The sequence below is a fragment of the Vulpes lagopus genome, chromosome 9, assembly GCF_018345385.1.
Source record: "Vulpes lagopus strain Blue_001 chromosome 9, ASM1834538v1, whole genome shotgun sequence".
Lineage (NCBI taxonomy): Eukaryota > Metazoa > Chordata > Mammalia > Carnivora > Canidae > Vulpes > Vulpes lagopus.
The window spans coordinates 74,511,208-74,517,934 of NC_054832.1; the positions used below are offsets into that span (position 1 = coordinate 74,511,208).

Genomic DNA, 6,727 nt, shown 5'->3' on the forward strand with positions numbered 1-6,727 from the left:
TGAAGAACATTTTGAAATCTTGCAGTGACAGTTCATTGGCTCCAGGAACCAAAATTCTGCTCTCTTTGGTTTTATCTATATAATGAGAAGAAACAGCATAGATCTGGGTGGCAGGCACACAGGAAAATAAAAATAATTCGGGGCACTTGCCTGCCCTCTGCATTTGTAAGCCAATGTGTCAGGCTTCTAGTGTTAGAGCACCATTTCTAGCTTAGTATATGGCTTTGAGTGAAAAAGTGTGTCTTTTTCTTTGATCCTGGCAAACCCTGGCAAGCTGCACTGTGCCAAAACACAACCCCAACGATGGTGACAGAGAGAACCCACTTCTACACATTATCACCAATACTGGGTTCCTTGATGATTATTTCCTCATCGATAAGGTCACGGAGGTTTCAGGCTTAATGAACTTTTCTGATTTTCCCATTTCCCTCCCAGATTGCTTCATGAATCGACAGTCATGAGCCCCTTACCACAGTAACTGAGGAGATGAACATCCATGCTAACCAAAGAGGGGCAAGAGCTACTAAACTAATGTGATACACAAGATTCTCGTAGTTCTCTAGGTGCACTCAGGCCCAACACAAGCTGGGAACCTCTCCCCAAGAAGCCTGCTCCTAAAATCCGAAGTAGAGGAGACAAAAGTACCTCAAGGAGCTACTAGGGTGTTTCAGCCTCCCTAGAAAGATTGGGCAGCTCTCACTGGGTGAAGACTGAAGCCAGGGGAGCATGGCCCATGGCCATATGCTGTGTGGCCTGGGGGTGCAGGGCAAGCAGCTATTGTCATCTATTTGGTCACTTAGCCTCGCCTTAGAGTTCCCTCCCTGTAGCTGGTAAGCCTGAACTCTCAATTTATAGATTTCTTTGTTTATTCTAAAGGAAAGAAGCAGGAAGTTCATTTTTACCAGTGACCTTGACTAGATGTCTTTGATGATGAAGTTTAATAGGTTAAAGGTTCATCCTAGTTTATTTATGTCATTATAAAATGACGCCATCCTTGTTTTTCTATTTTTTCACATTTAATGAGTGTACTTCTTGTAATAAATTATACCAAACACACACGCACGCACACAATTTAAAGCAAAAGTTTTTCCGTTTTTTTTTTTTTTTTTTTAGTTTTTAGTTTTTTAGGTTTTCTGTTTTGTGTTTGTTTTTGTTTTTAGTTTTTCCACTTACTCATTTTTATTGTAACTCCACTCCGACCTATAGTACAAAATAGTGTCATATTATTTTCAAATATTTGCCTGGACATTTAGAACAATAATTGTTTTAAGTCTTTCTAAGGCACTTTAGACTTTACTAGAAAAGTTTTAAAATATGTCAACTCCACAGTTATTCATCAGATACAACTTGTATATTATACATAACATTTGTTGTATCATCTTTGTTTTATCTTCATTTAAAGAACAAAATGTTCTTCCAATGGGGAGGAAAAAAGTTGCAGAAACAATTTACAGGGGCGGTGAATTCGCCCTTCTAGCTGTAGGAAATATGAAGAAATGGGTCCCCCTAGTGTTCCGCGTGTCCTGCTGCAGGATGCTAGCGCACTAACTTGTATCAGAGCTTCTCAAACTTTTTAAAAAAGATTTTATTTATTTATTCATGAGAGACACACAGAGAGAAGCAGAGACATAGGCAGAGGGAGAAGCAGGCTCCCTGCCGGGAGCCCGGTGCAGGACTCCATCCCAGGACCTCAGGATCAATCCCTGAGCTGAAGGCAGATGCTCAACTGAGCCCCCCAGGCTCCCTCAAACTTTAAAGTGTACAAAATTATCTGGGGATCTGGGTAAGATGTAGATTCTTATGCAGAAGGTGAGGGGTGAGGACTGGGATTCTGCATTGCTAGAAAGCTCAAAGAGGATGCCAATGCTGCTGGCTCGTGGTATTTTAATGCATTTGATGATGTCTAGTTGTGTAAATAGAATCAGAAAGTTGTAGTTACATGTAAAGATCTTTTTAGATATTAAAAATTCAGAAGTCAAATTCATTTCCCCCTTTTCCACCAGAGGCCATATTTAGTGGAAATGAATTGGTTATGTTGAATTACTAATTTCAGAACAGCTCATTGCCCTAAATGAAATTCTTTTGATGATTGACCCTTACTTTTGTAACTACAACATCTAAGAACATGCCTACTTATTCCTTTGCCCACACCTTACTGTTAAAACAGTTCTAAGAACAATGTTCTGTGTTCTATTTTGTCTTCCTAGCAGCTGGCAATGGCTAAATTATAGCAGATGCCCAGCTTATTGGTCTAGTGAGGTGAATTTTCCAGGTGAGAGAACAAAAAGCAGGTGGGCATAGAGCGCCTCACCTCTAGCCATACAGTTGCAGGGAGACCTAGCCCAAACCGTGTTTATTATGAGAGTCTGCCACATAAGGCAAGAAGTCTGTGTTAGGGACTGTCTTTCCCGAAGCAATCCATATGATGTCTTCACAAGAATAATAAATGCTCATGCTTATTGGACCTTCACTCTGCTCAGCACTTACTGGATGATATCTGTACCTTTTCTGTCATACTCAGCACCACAACCAAATGAAGAAGGCACTACTGCTCTTGCCATTTGGTCAGGGAAGCTGCTTTAATAGCCCTCCTGGGTAATCTGCTGACTCGAGACACACACCCAGGACCACCTCATTCAAAAACTCTTGCTTTAAACCACTTTGCTACCGCATTTAACACCAGCTTGTGAATGCACAATTTCTGTGCTTCTCTTCCATAGATAGTTTGCTGCTGGACTTCAAGTATGTATGCATAGCATACAATCCCAAAAACATAAAAGCTTAATCTGTAGCCTTAAAGTGTTGTAAATGCCAGTTTTGGAAACTTGGAAAAGTCAACATCTAAACAGCTTTATAGTATCTCTGAAAGACTTGAGTGAAAATCAATGTAAAAGCCATTGTTACTTTTGGTTTGCTTCCTTCCTCTGTCCCTTCCCCCACTAGCCCCCCTCACTTTTTACAGTCATCAACTACAAGCAACGAAGAACTTGGATTTGCCATGTCTAGACTGAGGTTCCAATTCCTTTAAAGTTAAAGGTGAACCAGAGTGTTGGGAGTAAGTCACTTACCGCACTTGCTGCTTTGCAATTTAATTATTTATTCATTTAGTCATCTGTCCCTTCTACTGGTCTGTGTGTGCCTATAGGGCAATAACTCTGCCTGTCTGATTTTAGTATTCCAGTGCTTAGCTTTGTGTCTGGTGTGTGAGCACTTCATGTTTGTTGAATATATAAATTCATGAATAATTAATAAGTCTAATTAAGTTAGGCTGAGATTGAAAAATTCCCCAAGAAATGTTCATATTTGGTCCACTAGGTGGCAGCCTTGCCTAATCTTAGATGGCTACTTTTTTTTTTTTTTTTTTCTTTTTTTTAATGATGTTGAAAGTCTCCACTTGAAGAAAGGAAAACCATTTAGAGAGACTCTCCCCCAAGAACATCTCTGGACCACGAGTCATTCTTTATGTTCAAGATAGTCAACTTACTGCATTATAACACCGACTACATTATAAGTCTTTGTCCCTTGAAACCTCTGGTCTTGTGTTATGAAACCATCTTTGAGTGATGACTTGATGTTGACATAACATTGGAGGCAGAGATGAGAAAGACCCATAAGCCTCTGGTTGATATGAGAATGCATTGCTAAGAAAAAGTTTGAAGATTTGTAGGAAGTACACAAGAAAAATCACATAATTCTTACACTTTTTGAGTGTAAGAATTTTGTACACTTTAACAAACTGGATGCAATTTTATGGTATTGCATGTATTATGTCTACTATTCTCATTTTAAATGTATTTTACACTGAAAAAATGTCTTGATTTTAAAATATTCTTAAAGTAAGGGGCATCTGGCTGGTTCAGTCAGTAGAGCATGTGACTCTTGATCTCTGGGTCATGAGTTCAAGCCCCACATTGGGCATAGAGATTACTTTTAAAATATATCTATTGTTGGGATCCCTGGGTGGCACAGCGGTTTGGTGCCTGCCTTTGGCCCAGGGCGCGATCCTGGAGACCCGGGATCGAATCCCACGTCGGGCTCCCAGTGCATGGAGCCTGCTTCTCCCTCTGCCTATGTCCCTGCCTCTCTCTCTGTCTCTCTGTGACTATCATAAATAAATAAAAATTTTAAAAAAAAATTAAAATATATCTATTGTTAAGATAATAGAAAAGATTTTTTTGCCACATGCAGAGCAAATTACTAAATCATGAATAAATAAGAGACATTAATACCAACCTTACAGAAATAAAAATGATCATAAGAGAACATAGTAACAACAGTATACCAACAAATTAGGTAATCTAGATGAAATGGATAAACAGCTAGAAAGACACAAACTACCAAAATGGATATGAAAAGAATAGAAAATTTGAAAAGATGTCCAATGAGTAAAGAGATTGAATTAATAATTTTTAAAACTTCTCAATAAATAAATGTATATTAAAAAAAATTTAAAACTTCCACAAAGAAAAGCCCAGGGTCAGATGACTTCACTGGTGAATTCACCAAAGATTTAAAGAAGAATTAACCTCAATTCTTCATAAACTCTCCCCCAAAAAAACAGAGGAGGAGGAAACACTTTCAAATCACTCCATTTGCCCAATATTAAACTAATACTAAACCAGATCAAGACATCAAAAGAAAACATCAGGCAAATAATTATATATGCAAAAATAATCAAGAAGATACAAAATCCATTCAAGGATTAGAAGTTTTAATATTGCCAAGTTGGAGATATTTACCAGAGTGATCTACAAATTTAATGCAACTGCTATCAAAATCCAAGCTTCTTTTGAAGAAATTGACAAGCCAACTTTTAAATGCATATGGATAGAGAAGGGACTCAGAAAAGCCAAAAGAATCTTACAAAAGAACAAAGTTGGAATTTCTGGACTTCAAACCTTACTATAAAACTATAGTAATTAAGACTGTGGTATTAGCACAAATTTACATGTGTAGCTTAATGGAATAGAATTCAGAAGACAGAAATAAACCTTCACATTTACAGTCAATTGATTTTCAACGAAAATGTCAAGACAATTCAATGAGGAAAAAATATTCTCCTCAATTAATGGTGCTCAGACAACTGATATCCACATGCAAAAAGATTAAAGGTGGACTCCTACCTCATGCATATTTAGAGTCAATATACAAATGTTAGCTCAAAATAAATCAAACACATAAATGTAAAAACCAAACCTATACAACTCAGAAGAAAGCCTAGGAGTAAATCTTCATGATCTTGGTTAAGAAATCACTAGATATGACACCAAAACAAAACAAAAAGATAATTTGGACTTTAGCAAAATTAAAAACTTCTGTACATGAAAGTATACTCTCAAGTGCTCGCTTCGGCAGCACATATACTAAAATTGGAACGATACAGAGAAGATTAGCATGGCCCCTGCACAAGGATGACACGCAAATTCATGAAAGTATACTCTCAAAAATGTGAAAAGAAAACCCACAGAGTGACAGAAAACATTTGTAAATCATATATCTAAGGATTTGCACTTCAGTATATAAAGAACTATTACAAGTCAATAACAAAAAGACAACCCAATTAAAAAATAGATAAAGGACATGAATAGATATTTTTTCAAAGAAGACAGATAAGTGGCAAATAAGCCAATGAAGGTGATGATTAACATCACGATATTAGGGAAATGCACAATGCACATCAAAACCACAATGAGAGATTATGTCACACTCACTAGAAAGGCTACAATAAAAAAAAACCACAGACAATAACGGTCTTGGCAAGAATGTGGAAAATTGGAACCCTAATACATGGCTGGTGGGAATGTAAAATGGTACAGCTAATGTAGACAAAGGCTTGGCAGTTCTTCAAAAATTTAAACAGAATTAACAGATGACCCTTCAATTCAACTCCTAGGTATAGACCCAAGAGAACTGCAGAACAGATACTCAAACAAATCCTTGCACATGAATGTTCATAGCAGCACTAATCACAATAGCCAAAAGGTGGAAACAGCCCAGTATTCATCAACGGATGAATGGATAAATTGTGGTATATATATAAAATGGAATACTATTCAGCAAAAAGAGAAATGAGGTTCTGATATACACCACCACATGAATGAACTTTGGAAACTTCATGCTAAGTGAAAGAAGCCAGATGCAAAAGACCACAGATTATATGATTCCATTTATATGACATATCCAGAATAGATAACTCCATAGTGATAGAAAGATTGGTGGTTGCCAGGGATAAGGAGAATGGATAGTGACTGCTTAATGCGTACAGGGTTCCTTTTAGACTGATGAAAATGCCCTGGAACTAGACAGAGGTAGTAGTCACACAACATGGTAAATGTACTAAATTGCATTGAATTGTTTAAAGTTATTAATTTTGTTATGTGAATTCACTTCAGTTTAAAAAACTGCTGTGCTATGATTTTATTTGACTTTATGAATTATTGTTACATTTATAAAGTATTTGGAACTTCAATTTAAAAGTTAACTCCCTGGGACGACTGGATGGCTCAGTGGTTGAGCTTCTGCTTTCAGCCCAGGGTGTGATCCTGGAGTCCTGGGATCATCAGGCTCCCTATAGGGAGCCTGCTCCTCCCTCTGCCTGTGTCTCTGCCTCTCTATCCCTCTGTGTCTCTCATGAATAAATAAATAAATTCAGAAAAAAATATTAAAAAAATAAAAATAGGGCAGCCCCGGTGGCTTAGTGATTTAGCACCTCCTTCAGCCCAGGGTG

General features: G+C 37.5%; 1 non-coding gene across 1 annotated transcript; it reads left to right on the plus strand.

The window, feature by feature from the left end:
* The first annotated feature begins 5,339 nt into the window (after nt 1–5,339).
* LOC121499235 lies at nt 5,340–5,446 on the plus strand. Its single transcript, XR_005990062.1, has one exon. It is a non-coding gene; the product is annotated as a U6 spliceosomal RNA (small nuclear RNA).
* The last annotated feature ends 1,281 nt before the right edge of the window (nt 5,447–6,727 follow it).